Source organism: Salvelinus fontinalis, chromosome 37 (assembly GCF_029448725.1).
Source record: "Salvelinus fontinalis isolate EN_2023a chromosome 37, ASM2944872v1, whole genome shotgun sequence".
Classification (NCBI taxonomy): domain Eukaryota; kingdom Metazoa; phylum Chordata; class Actinopteri; order Salmoniformes; family Salmonidae; genus Salvelinus; species Salvelinus fontinalis.
The window spans coordinates 25,076,122-25,090,361 of record NC_074701.1 but is presented as its reverse complement, the minus strand read 5'-3'; the positions used below and the strand labels follow the sequence as shown (position 1 = coordinate 25,090,361).

General features: G+C 41.7%; 1 protein-coding gene across 1 annotated transcript in view; it reads right to left on the bottom strand.

The window, feature by feature from the left end:
* The window catches only part of LOC129836414 (muscarinic acetylcholine receptor M3-like), a 126,863-nt gene extending 113,054 nt beyond the window's left edge, over positions 1-13,809 (bottom strand). Inside the window, exon 1 of the mRNA XM_055902535.1 lies at positions 13,479-13,809. The gene's annotated coding sequence lies outside the window, so the exon portion shown is untranslated. The remainder of the gene's footprint in view (positions 1-13,478) is intronic.
* Between the last annotated feature and the right edge of the window lie 431 nt (positions 13,810-14,240).

Here is a 14,240-nt window from a genome sequence, read left to right as displayed (position 1 = left end):
TTGCCTTGAGGACATTTTCTAATACAGCGATAATACAGTGAACTAAAACAGATTAGCCATATGGAAAATTTACGTCAAAATCAATGTCTTCACACTTCCATCAGAGCACTGTCTTGTCACGCCAAATGTCGACATTCCAGGAATGACCATGAGCTCCAGATTATTATCACTTGTGGAGCTGACAATTCCCTGGGTGTGTTAAATGTTATTATGATCTGGCAGTCAAGAGGTGAAAGAATAATGAAAAGGAAATGTGATTGTGCACAAGGAGGGTTGCAAAGGGAGGGTGTATTACTGGAAACGTTCAAAATGTACCAGTAAATACCAGAATTTTTGTATATTTCAAGGTTTTTATGTAATCTATCTCAGGACATCTAGTGGCCCTTCTGGGTTTTTCAGATTATCACAGGTGTCTGTAATTATCTCTGGCCTCTCTCTGACCTTATCACATGTAAAATATAAGAAATAATTAAATAATGATTTTCTAATAAAAAATAGAATGACAAAGCTGTAAAACATTATCCTAAATATATACCAATACATTTTGTGAATACCATTGGTGATGAATATGAGGGTTTCAGCATGAAATATATTTTATATTTATTTTATACCGTTTTATTTATTTGACTATATCTATGTATTTGTTGTCAATGTTTTGGCATCAAAATGGTGGCAGTTGTAAAAAAAAGTCAATAGTTGGACAAGTTGCAGATGCTTTTTTCATTAATTAGGCTATTTTCTCTTGAGTGTGATCTATCTACTAGAAACTCATGGAAAATATGGACACAGATTTAAACATGAATACTATATATATATATATTTATTTTTGTATTAAGTTATTCAAGTATGAGTTACCAAAATGATGATACATTTTCTGTTAATTATCAAAATAACTGCTTTGCAACCCTATGCACAAGACAGACTGATACTAAGGGATTTTCCCAAATCATGATCATTTTGCATTTGTAACATCTGATGGGGGTTGTAAAAAGAACATCTAATCTTGCAGTAATTCAGGGAAAGCAAATTGATTTATCATTGGCCACTCATCGACCGGCTTGTATTGGAATAACCAGGGGCAACCGTGGGAATGTACACAGAGACTGAGCTCCACTGTTTGTCTCCCAATACAAGTGGATAATAAATCTGGATTCTCCTAATCCTGTTCTATTGATTTGTAGCTGTAAAATGTCATAGAAATCATAGGTGGCCGTCTGCTGTACAATGTGTCATCATATATCCTGGATACATACATTCCGTCTTTACATAGTAGGCTGTCTATCTAACAATAGAAGATTTGACCCCAGTGGTTTCTTTATAGCTAGCTACAATGACGAGAAGGAAACTAGTTCCATATCTCATGTGCAATGCTCCCATTACAGCTGTTTCTTTGTGAAAAGTGAATGTATCTCCCAAGCCCCCAGGCTAGTTGGTACAGTTCTCCCTGTTTAATGTACTTCCCAGGAGTTGGCCAGAGGGCTTTGTCTCTCTCCTGGTAGCACTGATAGACATGCATGTATCAATCACACATAGCCATGGTGACGTTTCTAAGCAGGTGTTGGTTTGTGCTCCCAGAGAGAACAGTACGGGAGAACAATACAAACTGCTGTGTTCAAAACAAATGGGAATTCCCCCCAAAAAATAAACGCCCTCTGACTGGGAAAATTGTTTTGAACAGTCATCCAACTCAGAATTCCAAGTCGAAAACTCGCGCATCTTTCTAGAACTACAACTTTCCAACCTGAAAATCACTGGCGTCATGACATAAGGAGTGACAGCATATTACAGACTGTCTATATCTCTTACTGGTAGGTACTATGGAGGCTCTGACAAGACAAACTGTGCAGCCTTTGAGAGGAATGGTAATGATTAGGGTTGCAAAGCTACTGGTAATTTACCAAAGTTACCAGAATCTTCAGTAATTTTGGTAATTAACAGAAAATGTACGGCCATCTATCGTAATTTTGCTTATTTATACTTGAATAACTTGAAAAAAAAAATGGATTCATATATTGTATTCATGTTTTTATATCTGTGTTCATATTGTCCATGGGTTTCTAATAGATAGACAATACGGTTCAAGAGAAAACAGCCTAATTAATGAAAAAGCATCTAATTAACAAGCATTATTTTCAGTTACCTCTGCAACTCGTCCAACTACTGATTTCTACACAACTGCCACGAGTTTGACAACAAATACATATTGATATAGTAAAATAAATAAAGGTGTATAAAATTAATATAAAATATATTTCATGCTTAAAACCTCATATTAAACACCAATGGTATTCACTAAGTTGATGGTTTATATTTAGGATAATGTTTTACAGCTTTTTCATTCTATTTTTTGTCTATTTTATGTATTTTACATGTGACAAGGCCAGAGAGAGGGCCAGAGATAATTACATACACCTGTGATAATCTGAAATACGCAAAAGGGCCACTAGATGTCTTGAGATAAAGTACTTAAAATGAAAAAGATATCGAAATTCTGGTAGTTCACTGGTAAACTTAGAAAGTTTCCAGTAATATACCCTCCCTTTGCAACCCTAGTAATGATCAAATGCTCTGTGGACTAATCCAATATTGTGCACCTTTCCTTCTCTGGACATTTACTTTCTTCCTCCACAAAAAAACATGACAAGACAGAAATTAGGAAATGTGTGGTGCAGAAGGTGCATAAATGAACCAGTGTCTATCAACAAAACACTTCACCTCACTAGACAATAAAAAAACTATTAATGCGAAAACTTGTGAAGAAAATGTATTTCAGGTATGCATTCTAGCAGAGTGTCTGAAATTATGTTTGACATGCTGAAGATGTGGTTGATGAGTTGTGTCATCAAAGAACCAGAGAGGCGAAGAGAAACAAACACAGCTAGGCAACGAGGAAAACAAGCAGGAGACATGTTTCAAATTGAATATGCCACAGCTTTATTGAAAGAAACTCTGCTACAGATTCTCCTGGTTTCGTTTGACAAAAACCTAATGATTTTACATTTAATGTAGCCTTGTGGAATAATTCAACATCTAATAAACTGAAAACTCTGAATTATAAGCTACAATTATTATTTTTTTTTTTAAATCTTACTCGAAATAACATACAAGACAACAGTAAACATGTTGTCCCCTATGAATAATACAGCGCCCCCTTTGGGCCAATCAATGTAATTTTGTAAATGACAGATTTCTATAGCCAGATGCATCATTCACCCAAGTTTCGTCAAATTCGTGCAAGTTATCTCTGAGATATTGCGTGGGTTAGCGGGCACATGTTTATATCTTTTGATCTGTTTGACTGAGTGTGAAATTTGGCACACATGCTGAGGGATGTGAGTCAAATTTCACACTCAGTCAAACAGATCAAAAGATATAAACATGTGCCCGTTATAGTGCCACTGTTTGGTCAATATGAATGTTCTTACATATGTTGAGTCATGACAGTGTTTGCAACATGTGTACCAAATTGTGTTGCAATACCAATATCCTTGACTAATTTATATTCATTTATGTGCCAGACCACGCCCATGTGAATATTTATTGATCAATACGCCCCATGTTGTTTTAGGTACTAGTCTGGAAAAATCCCGCTGAGACCTTTGTCCATAAATGCCACATGGTCATTCAGTGCCAGAAGTGTTTTCACAAAATTCAAAACAGAGGTAAATCCATCATGGCGGACCTTCTGGGGCCCTGAGGCAAATGTGTTCCTTGTGAGAAGAGGGACCTATGTACTGAATGCCATGACTTTAGGTCAAATGGGGTTAGGAGCATGACCTTTCAAAGTTTGATTTTCAATCTCTTGTTATAGCGCCACCATTTGACCAATCAGTGTAATCAGTGTAAAATGTCGGATCTCTATGGAAAGACACATCATTCACCCAAGTTTTGTCTGAGTGTTGTCTGAGATATCGCATGTGACTAACATACGAACAAACTGACGGAGACAGATCCACAGTCCTTTCCCCGATTTCATTGTGGGGAACAATTCAATACATTTAAAGCTCATTATCTTAGAATTCCATTTGTCACTGGTTTCCTTTGTAGCTTGACTCCCTCTAAGCTGATGACTCACAAAGAAGTAGATGTGTGTTCTAGATGGTTCTATTGTGTGAGACACGAGGGTGTGTGGGCAGCCTGATTAACACTGGGTGTTCATTTAATCAAGGAGAAAAGACAACCCAAATGGGAAACCCATGGATTAACACACAACATGGTTTTTCACCATTTTATCTTCTGCACATTTTGATCAAATTAGTTGCTTAAGCCTCAGTACATCTCACAAAGGAAATATTGAAGAGACGTTCAGAAAATAAACTTTGCTATTCCTACTTGGAAATATACCCAGAGAAAAGAATTGTATGCAACAATTGTTTGGAGTAAAAAAAGCCAAAACAACACGACTGACTAGTATGCCACAAAGAAGTAAAAGAAACAACCTATTGAAGTTTCATTTAGAAAGTAATATTTTATCATATCAGTATTGTGAGCCATTACATTAGCTCGGAATTGTAAACAAACCATCTAACACAGTCAGCAGCTTGTTTGAAGAAAACACAGTAGCAAATCACTGTAATTGAGAGTTTGTCAGTGTTTTTGCTTTGTTCCTCTGCTGCTCTCAGCACCTTGCGCTCCTTCTCCTTCTCCTTCTGTCTGTTCCACTAACTCTATCCCTTTAATTTCCACCCTCTCTCTGTACCCTATCCCTCCACACACAGCTGCCTGGCCCTGGACTCGCCTTGCCTGGAGTGGAGCTGCCTGGCCATAGACTCGCCTTGACTGGAGTAGAGGCTGCCTTGGATAAACAGGCTGTCATATAAGGCCAGGGTACAGCAGGTCTGTCTGTCTATCCCTCCCTCCCTCTCACTTATTTTTACTCCCTATCTCTGTCCCTCACTCACTCACTCCCTCTTTCCCTTTCTATCTCTTTCCTTCTACACCTCTCATGCGCCCTTCCTCACAAAATGATGGACAGCTAGGCCTTATTGATTTATGTACATAGAAGAGACAGAGCAGGCACAAAAATGGGCTCCATACAGTATATTAACCATGAATCAACATTCCCTCGACTCGCACTATCAGAGAAAGAGAAAGGCATCAGCACAGAAGAGCTGCCTGAAGGGGACCAGTCCTCAACACTTACATTTGATAAGTATAGAAATATGAATAGCAGCACTGTGGAGTGTCTCCATTACAGTCAAAACAGCACATCCAATGTGCTGTTTTAGATGTGCTGTTCTCAAAGAAATGTGGGGATTTCAACTGAAGGAAAACATTGGCTATAAAATGTCCTGATTGATGATGTCCACTCTCCTACCATAATGCATATTCCCATTTTACCCAAAATCTGCCCATTGCACACTTTTCATTATCTGACTTTGGTTGGGGATCTTTAAGTAGCCAACTGTAGATACAGTACAATATGCCAATACAAACAATAAGCTTCTTTAACAGCACTCATAAGAGCACCTAACTATACGCCCAGGGTGCACTTCACACCAAGCCACATTCTGGAGGTAAAGGTAAATGAATGAAGAGCACTTTGCAACTACTAAAACAATTTGATTAACTAATCAATAGTCCAATCAACTATTGCCTACACTGAATGCCCCTGACTATAGGAGGCCTTTCATTGTCTGAAGTTGTTACTGATGCAGTAAAACTGTGCATTAAACTCCATTGTAATCATTGCTCTTTTTAAATGCAGCCCATACATCGGCTGCATACGTAGCTAGGCTGTGTGTTTTGAAATGTGTTTGGGATATGGGAGGGGCACGACATGCTACTGGATGCAATGTCTATTTTCCCAGTTTCTGTGAAGCTAAGCAGGCCTTGTGAGAGCAGCAGCAGAGACAGCACAGACAGCAGCCAGTCACCTCACAAGGCCTTGCTACAATCAGGCCCTTGGGGTCTAAGTACACTACTGAGACTCTGTAAAGAGAAGGCTATACTGTACACCAGATTGATCATTGTTTTACAACAGGCAATATACCTTAGACCAGAGTTAAAAAAAAACAGGGATATTTGCTAGTCAGTCAGTTAATACTGATTTCATCCACTATGCCAACAGGGATTTTTTTATAGACTTTCATGGAATAATAATTAGGTGGGTGATTATATTTTACATTTATTTTTTTCATATCCCAACTCCCCGAGTGTGGGGTCACAGCCAGGGTCAGCCATTATCAACGGCAACCATAGCACAATTTTTGTTAAGTGTCTTGTTCAAGGAACATCAAAAGCTGTTTCACCTTGTCAGCTCTGGGATTCAAACTAGCGACCATTCCGTTAAAAGCCGAACACTCTAACTGCTAGGCTACCTGCCACCATACTATGCTATCTGCCGGATCTTTCATATGGATTGCATGGGTGGATCCTTGAGCATTTTGCTACTACGTTGATGAACCACCAACCATGTTGTCACACCCTGATCTGTTTCACCTGTCATTGTGATTGTATCCACCCCCCTCCAGGTGTCGCCCATCTTCCCCATTATCCCCTGTGTATTTATACCTGTGTTCTCTGTTGGTCTGTTGCCAGTTCGTCTTGTTTGTCAAGTCAACCAGCGTTTTTGTGTCTCAGCTCCTGCTACCAGTCTCTCTTTTTCTCGCCCTCCTGGTTTTGACCCTTGTCTGTCTTGACTCTGAGTCCACCTACCTGACCACTCTGCCTGCCCCTGACCCTGAGCCTGCATGTCGACCTGTACCTTTGCCCCACCTCTGGATTATTGACCTCTGCCTACCCTGAGCCTGCCTGCCGTCCGGTACCGTTGCCCCACCTCTGGTTTATTGATCCCCTGCCTGCCTTGACCTGTCTATTGCCTGCCCCTGTTGGATTATTAAACCACTGTTAATTCGACGTTGTCTGCATCTGGGTCTTACCTTCATACCTGATAGTACGAACTGTCCATGACTGACCCAGCAGACCCAGGCCAGCTGCGCAACACCATCTCTTCCCAAGGAGCATCCATTGGTTGGCATGAGGAATTGCTTTGTTGTCTTATGGAGGGTGTCCAAACATTGGCTGAGCGCCATGACAGGGCGTTGGACATGCTGCTGTCTGGGGGCAGCCTGCCACAGTGGTACCCCCAGCCCCCCTCAGTAACTCGGCGGTTAGCAGCGCCGCCCCACCGGCCACTCCACCTTCCCGGGAGCCCCGTTTCCCTCCCCCGGAACGCTTTAATGGAGAGCCGAGCACCTGTCAGGTGTTTCTAGCTCAGTGTGCCCTCATTTTCGAGCTTCATCCCTCCTCCTTCCCCTCGGATCGCTCCAAGATGGCCTACCACATCACGCTGATGTCTGGGAGGACTCTCACCTGGGCTACCACCATATGGGATCAACAGCCGGCCATGTGCGTGAGTCTGGAGGGGTTCATGAGAGAGGTGAGGAAGATTTTTGATGCCCCGTTCTCTGGGGGAGAAGCTGCCCGGAAGCTAATCCAGCTCCGGTAGGACACCTGCAGAGTGGCCGACTCTGCGGTGGATTCCGTACTTTGGCAGCAGAGAGTGCGTGGAACCAGGAAGCACGGTTCGACATGTTCCTGCACGGATTCTCGGAGGAGGTTAAGGACGAGCTTGCTGCTCGGGAGTTACCCACGGATCTCGACTCCCTCATTGCTCTGACCATCTGCATCAATGGACGATTGCGCGAACGATGGATGGAGAGGAAATTAAATTTTGCTTGCACATCCAGGGATTCCACCTCGCTTCCGAGTCATCCCGGAAGTCCCCGAAGGTCCCGTTGCCAAGAGCACCCGAGGTTTCCCGTCCTTCCTCGAGAGTCACCGAAGACGGCCGAGGCACTGTGTCCCGAACCTATGCAACTAGGCAGAGCTGGGCTCTCGCCCATGGAACGGCAACACAGGATCAACACAAGGAGCTGTCTGTATAGCGGGACATTTGGTAATTTTGTGTCTTCTTGCCCGGTAAAAGACCAGGCTCACCGGTAGGAGTGAGAACTCTGGTGGGCCATATGGAGACCTTTTCTGCTTCCCTTACTCGCACACCTTTTCATGTCATTCTGCTGTGGGGAAACCAGTCAAAATCTCTTTGGGTCCTCATTGACTCTGGATCCGATGAGAGCTTTTTGGACGCCACACTGGCTTCCGAGCTGAACATCCACACTCAGCCCCTCTCCATTCCCATGGATGTTAGAGTGCTGGTCGCGCGCTCTATAGGTCGGGTCACCCATATCACCACTCCCATCAACCTACGTGTGTCAGGCAATCACAGCGAGACCATTCAATTCCTGCTTATCAAGTCCCCCGCAGATTCTCGTGGTCTTGGGATTCTCCTGGCTCCAGCGACACAATCCCCTCATCAACTGGTCTACGGGTGCTATCAAGGTTATGGCCCGGAGGAGAGGTGCTGGATCCCTGCTAGAGACATCCTGGTCCCAGCCCTCATCGCCAACTTCCACCGCCAGCACCCCGGTCAACCAGGTATGCGCCCAGGTAGGACGCCAGGTGGCGCCCTTTGAGGAGGGGAGGGGTGTACTGTCACACCCTGATCTGTTTCACCTGTCTTGTGATTGTCTCCACCCCCCTTCAGGTGTCGCCCATCTTCCCCATTATCCCCTGTGTATTTATACCTGTGTTCTCTGTTGGTCTGTTGCCAGTTCATCTTGTTTGTCAAGTCAACTAGTGTTTTTGTGTCTCAGCTCCTGCTTTTCCCAGTCTCTCTTTTTCTCGCCCTCCTGGTTTTGACCCTTGCATGTCCTGACTCTGAGCCCGCCTGCGTGACCATTCTGCCTGACACTGAGCCTGCCTGCCGTCCGGTACCGTTGCCCCACCTCTGGTTTACTGACCTCTGCCTGACTTGACCTATCTATTGACTGCCCCTGTTGGATTATTAAACCATTGTTAACTTCTTCGGGGTAGGGGGCAGTATTCGGAAGTTTGGATGACTGAGGTTCCCAAAGTAAACTGCCTGTTACTCAGGCCCAGAAGCTAGGATATGCATATAGTTGGTAGTATTGGATAGAAAACACTCTAAAGTTTCCAAAACTGTTAAAAGAATCTCTGAGTATAACAGAACTAATATAGCAGGCGAAAAGCCGAGGAGAATCCATCCGGGAATTTTTGGTTGTTGAGCTCACCACTCATTATAATGGCTGTCTATGGGAATATCAAAGGAATACCTCCAAGATTGCTGTTCCTAGGGCTTCCAGTACATGTCAACAGTCTTTAGAAAGAGGTTCAGGCTTGATTTTTGAAAAATGAACTCGCATTTGTAGTTTTTCTAGGTGTCTCCCATTTTGGCTGTAGTATTGTGGCGTGCGTCGGTGAGGGCGAGCACTTCGTTATTTATTTCCGGTAATGAACATACTATTCTCCATCTTAAATTTAATCGTTTATTTACATATTAGGGTACCTGGGGATTGATTAGAAACGTTGTTTGACTTGTTTGGATGAAGTTTATTGGTAACTTTCTGGGTTCATTTGTATGCATTCTGAACAAGGGAAACCGGTGGATTACTGAGTCAAGCGCGCCAACTAAACAGACTTTTTGGGGATATAAAGAAGGACTTTATCAAACAAAACAACCATTTGTGATGTAGCTGGGACCCTTTGGATTGCAAACAGAGGAAGATCTTCAAAGGTAAGTGATTTATTTTAGCGCTATTTCTGACTTTCGTGACGCCTCTGCTTGTTTGGAAAATGTTTGTAATGCTTTTGTATGAGGGGCGCTGTCCTCAGATAATCGCATGGTATGCTTTTGCCGTAAAGCCTTTTTGAAATCTGACAAAGCGGCTGGATTAACAAGAAGTTGAGCTTTTAACTGATGTATAACACTTGTATTTTCATGAATGTTTAATATTACGGATTTTGTATTTTGAATTTTGTGCTCTGCAATTTCACTGGATGTTGGCCAGGTGGCCCCAAAGAGGTTAATTCGACGTTGTCTGCATCTGGGTCTTACCTTCATACCTGATACATGTGTTAACAATAAAGGAATGATCTGCAGAGACTTTCAACACCTTCTCCAATACTTCACAGGTATTTCAACCTAACCGCCTCTTTGCAGAGTTATCTTCCCATTGAACCATTCCATCTAAATTTCCCAGAATGCTTTTGCCCTTACCTGGAAATTGTAACAAAGTGCTAAAAAGCAATATCCCCAATAGCTGAGGAGTTTTCCAACAAAGCAAGATTGCCCTTAGATAGGTTTTCTATCTGAAAAGATATGTCACAAACAAAAGCAGTGGCATGGAATGAGTGGTGGCCTGTCTAAATATAGCCACTCTGTCCTAGTCTGTTCTGAAGTCCTGGGAAAGTGGATTACAGTGGATTTAACATAAAGATGAAGACTAATGAAGCTCAATGAGTGACATAGATGATGTGTCTGGCCATCTGACTGCAGTAACCCCATAACTGCTGCTCTAAAAGTAGACACAGCTTCCTACTGCAATGTACCATAAAATAATTGGAACACGAAAGACCTTTCTTCAAGATACGCCTGTGTTGTTTAGGAGTTGTAACAAAAATGCAACCGTGAAGGAAAGTAGTTTGAGATCTTAACACTCCCTCATATTTCCTCAGGAAAACACAAATAAATGCAACAATTGTGCCAATATACAGTACAATGGACCTGTATGGTTACAATGATGTAGGTCAAGGACTGAAATATTTTCACTATAATACATTGAAAAGTTCACCTTTACAGCAAGAACAGCAATGCAGTTTTGTCTGAGCAACAATTGTCTAACCAGCCCCACTAAGGCCAACCAAGGGTGTATTATTATTTAAGTGATAATGACCAAAACGTGCCAATATATCCTCCAAACACTGGCTTCGAAGGCATTATCCTGCTTGTCCTCGAGGGCCCTCATAGTGTTCTACAGAAGCACCACCGAGAGCATACTGTCGGGCTGTATCACAACCTGGTTGCTGACCGCAAGGCTCTACAGAGGGTGGTACGCTCAGCCGGACGCACCATTGGGTGCACACTGCCTGCCCTACAGAACACCCAAACACCAGGTGTCGCAGGACGGCCAAGAAGATTAAGGACCTCAGCCACCCGAGCCACGGCCTGTTCTCCCCACTTCCATCAATGAGACAAAGGCAGTATAGAAGCATCATAGCAAAAGCTTTCAGACTGGCTAATAGCTTCTACCCCCAGACCATCAGGCTGCTGAATAGCCAGCACTAGCCCCCCTCCCAGTTTGCTGGAAAAACAGCAAACTATCTGCATTTTGTTTCTTTTGATCTGTATTTCTATTGACATATCCATAAAAATGAAGCTGATTCATGATTTCGACTGGCTGAGAGAAGTTGCCTGTCTGTCTCATCCCGACTCCCAACATGTTTATTACTATGGGCCAGCTGGAGATTTCAATATTGAAACAATGTTGCAAATGTTGGAGAGACAGATAGCAAGGTTTATACACATCTCTGCTGTTGAAAACCAAAAGAAAGAAGAGAATGTCTATATGCTTTCTTACAGTGGAGATCAAGTTTATAAATTGCCTGGTTGGGATGATGAGACCGTGGATTACGCAATGAGATGGAACAGTAAATAAGCATTTCAACCTCATTGCCTTAGCCGGTGCTATCTTGTGGAATAGACACTGGCTGGAACACGGTTTTAACCAATCAGCATCCAGGATTAAACCCACCCGTTGTATATCCTTCAGTACCACACCATGAAAACACGTCAAAAATTAGCTACACATTGTAGACCAGATAATGTAATACACAAAAATGAGGGGTTCAACAAGGGTTCTTCTAAATTGTTTTGAAAAACCTTAGGGTTCTTGGCACTGAAAATGGTACCCAAAAGGTTCTTCCAAGAACCCCATAGGAGGTGGGGTTTATCGAGGAAACTCCTTAGTTGGTGGGGTTCTTGCAGGAACCTAACTGCCCAACTGAAATATTTCGATTTGAATTTGAAAGGACAGCAGGTGAAGGCACTTAACTTAAAATGTAAAGATCTCCTCAATTTAAGGTAAGGTTTGTTAGTCCCTTGTATGATCTAAATTGATATTGTTTTATGATGATACCATCTATCTTTTTATATTTATGCAAAACTTTCCAAAACATAGAATGGACACAATTCAATGGATATCAATTAACATAGAGGTAAGAATATGTAGGCTATAAGAATATGTTGAAGGCTTGCTGGTTACTGGCCCAACGCTCTAACCGCTAGGCTACCTGCCGCCCCGAAATAAGTACCTTATAAATATATGTCTGTGTCCAGTTGCAGGCGGTTAATTAGAATTTTTGAAAATGCTCCATGAAGTAATCCAACAATGTATACGCCACCATCTTGCCTATTTCAAATCTTCTCTTATTGATGGAGATAGGTGGGTGTCTAAATTCAAACGAACCACCTGCAACTGGACATGGACATTTATAAGATACCACTTTGGCCAAATCGAGAACAAAAAATGTTGGGCTTTCCTGTAACGTCCAGTAATGGACACCAAAAATCTTTAGTTATATCACATTATCTGGGGTACAATCTGTAGCTAGTCAACAATGAACATCTCAGGCTGTCACAACATTCCCATGGAACCTTCCATCTATAGGCCAAAGCCACTTTACCTACAGTATAGCAACTGTAACAAATACCAAACCACAAAACCTGTATCTTTAATGTTCAGTCAACTGGCTTAGTCTCCGCATGTAAATACATATTTTATCAAACACATTCCAGGTATAGCTGACAGTTTGTATATCATGCAACAATTCCCCAAAAATGGCAAGCATGTATGATTTAAGCCTCTAAACATATGAGTGAAACATCTGGCATGGAATAATGTAAAAAATATATTTTAAAAACCTATATAAAGCTTGAATAAGACAGTTATACCACTGGGGTGGCTGTAGATTACATAGTTTGTTACCAATGCTATAAAGCTTGACATTATCTGACACTACGTCAAAGTACCCTCAAGTACCCTTTGCCTTTCCATTTTTGGACATTGTAAATAAACCTTAACCACAATACATGAAAGCTGCCACATTCCATGTAAGGGCACAATTCAATTCCCTTTCTCTAACAATGCACATAACTATCATGCACGAATACAAGGAAATTAAATGATGAAGAGAGGCAGCAACATTTTTTCATTTATTTTCAGGGACCAGTTTGCAGTAGAGGATGCTGGGGTGTAACGTCAGCACATTAAAATAAAAGCTATAGCTATGTGCGCTAGCACTTGCTTCCTCAAACTTAGAAAATAGCGATATTAGAATGTAGACAATATAAAAAGGTGTGTAACAGTAAATGACACAACTAAACAATTTCCAAATATTATAATTATCACATTTTCTGTAATTTCAGAGAATATGACAATGGTACACTGCAACATTAATCAGCAACATGATGGTGAAACTGCGTACAACTATGCATATAACGTTACTAGAAAGAAATTCAAGAAACCGTGACCAAGAAAAAAAAGTATATAACCTAACAAAAATATAATATTTTTACAAAACACACATTGTAATATTACTCTCACATTTGTACTTACCTCTTACAAACAACTGTATTAATTGACGGATAAAGCCAAGGACGATACATTTGGCTTAAGGACGCTGTCCACAGTTCCGCACAGTTTCATAGGTCAGTCCAAATAAAATCGTTGAAGCCCTCTGACAGTGTGCGCAGCCTTGTCGCTCGCGCCTTGCTTAACTGTAGTCTGTTCGCCGGTCAGCGTATCCGCCAAGGACCGGGCACTAATTACGGAAGGCTGTGGAATCTCCAGGAGCACACGGGAAGTGTCTCTCCGGGTACATTAGTGTGATTGGCCAGGAGGACAATGACGTACCAGCAGGTGGCACAACCGTCGTTTTATCGAGGATTTATTGATCATTCCAGGAGCTCTGTGTGGAATGCAAGGATTTCTAGTGGATGAAACATTTGATACAGTGATCAAATTATGCGAGGAATGACACGTATTGTGCGTTGAATTACTATCCTGTAATTACCATCTTGTCATATCTTCAAATGTTTTTTGCTGTTGTTGCTGAACATAATAACTCACATGTTTAAAAAACACAACCTTGTTTCCAATAATTTAGTGTTTAGTACATGAATCCGTTGAAATAAAACTACATATGTACAGTAGATATGATTAAGTGTGGTTTGACACGAGCATGTGCAAGACAGGACGCCAAACCAAATGTTTTAATTGATTGATTAAAACACAAATAAGAAGTGAATGTTAATCCGCGGTGGAATGTGTAAACCAATTATAAATACTGTCAGAGACTTGGGGAATGGGCTCTCTTGC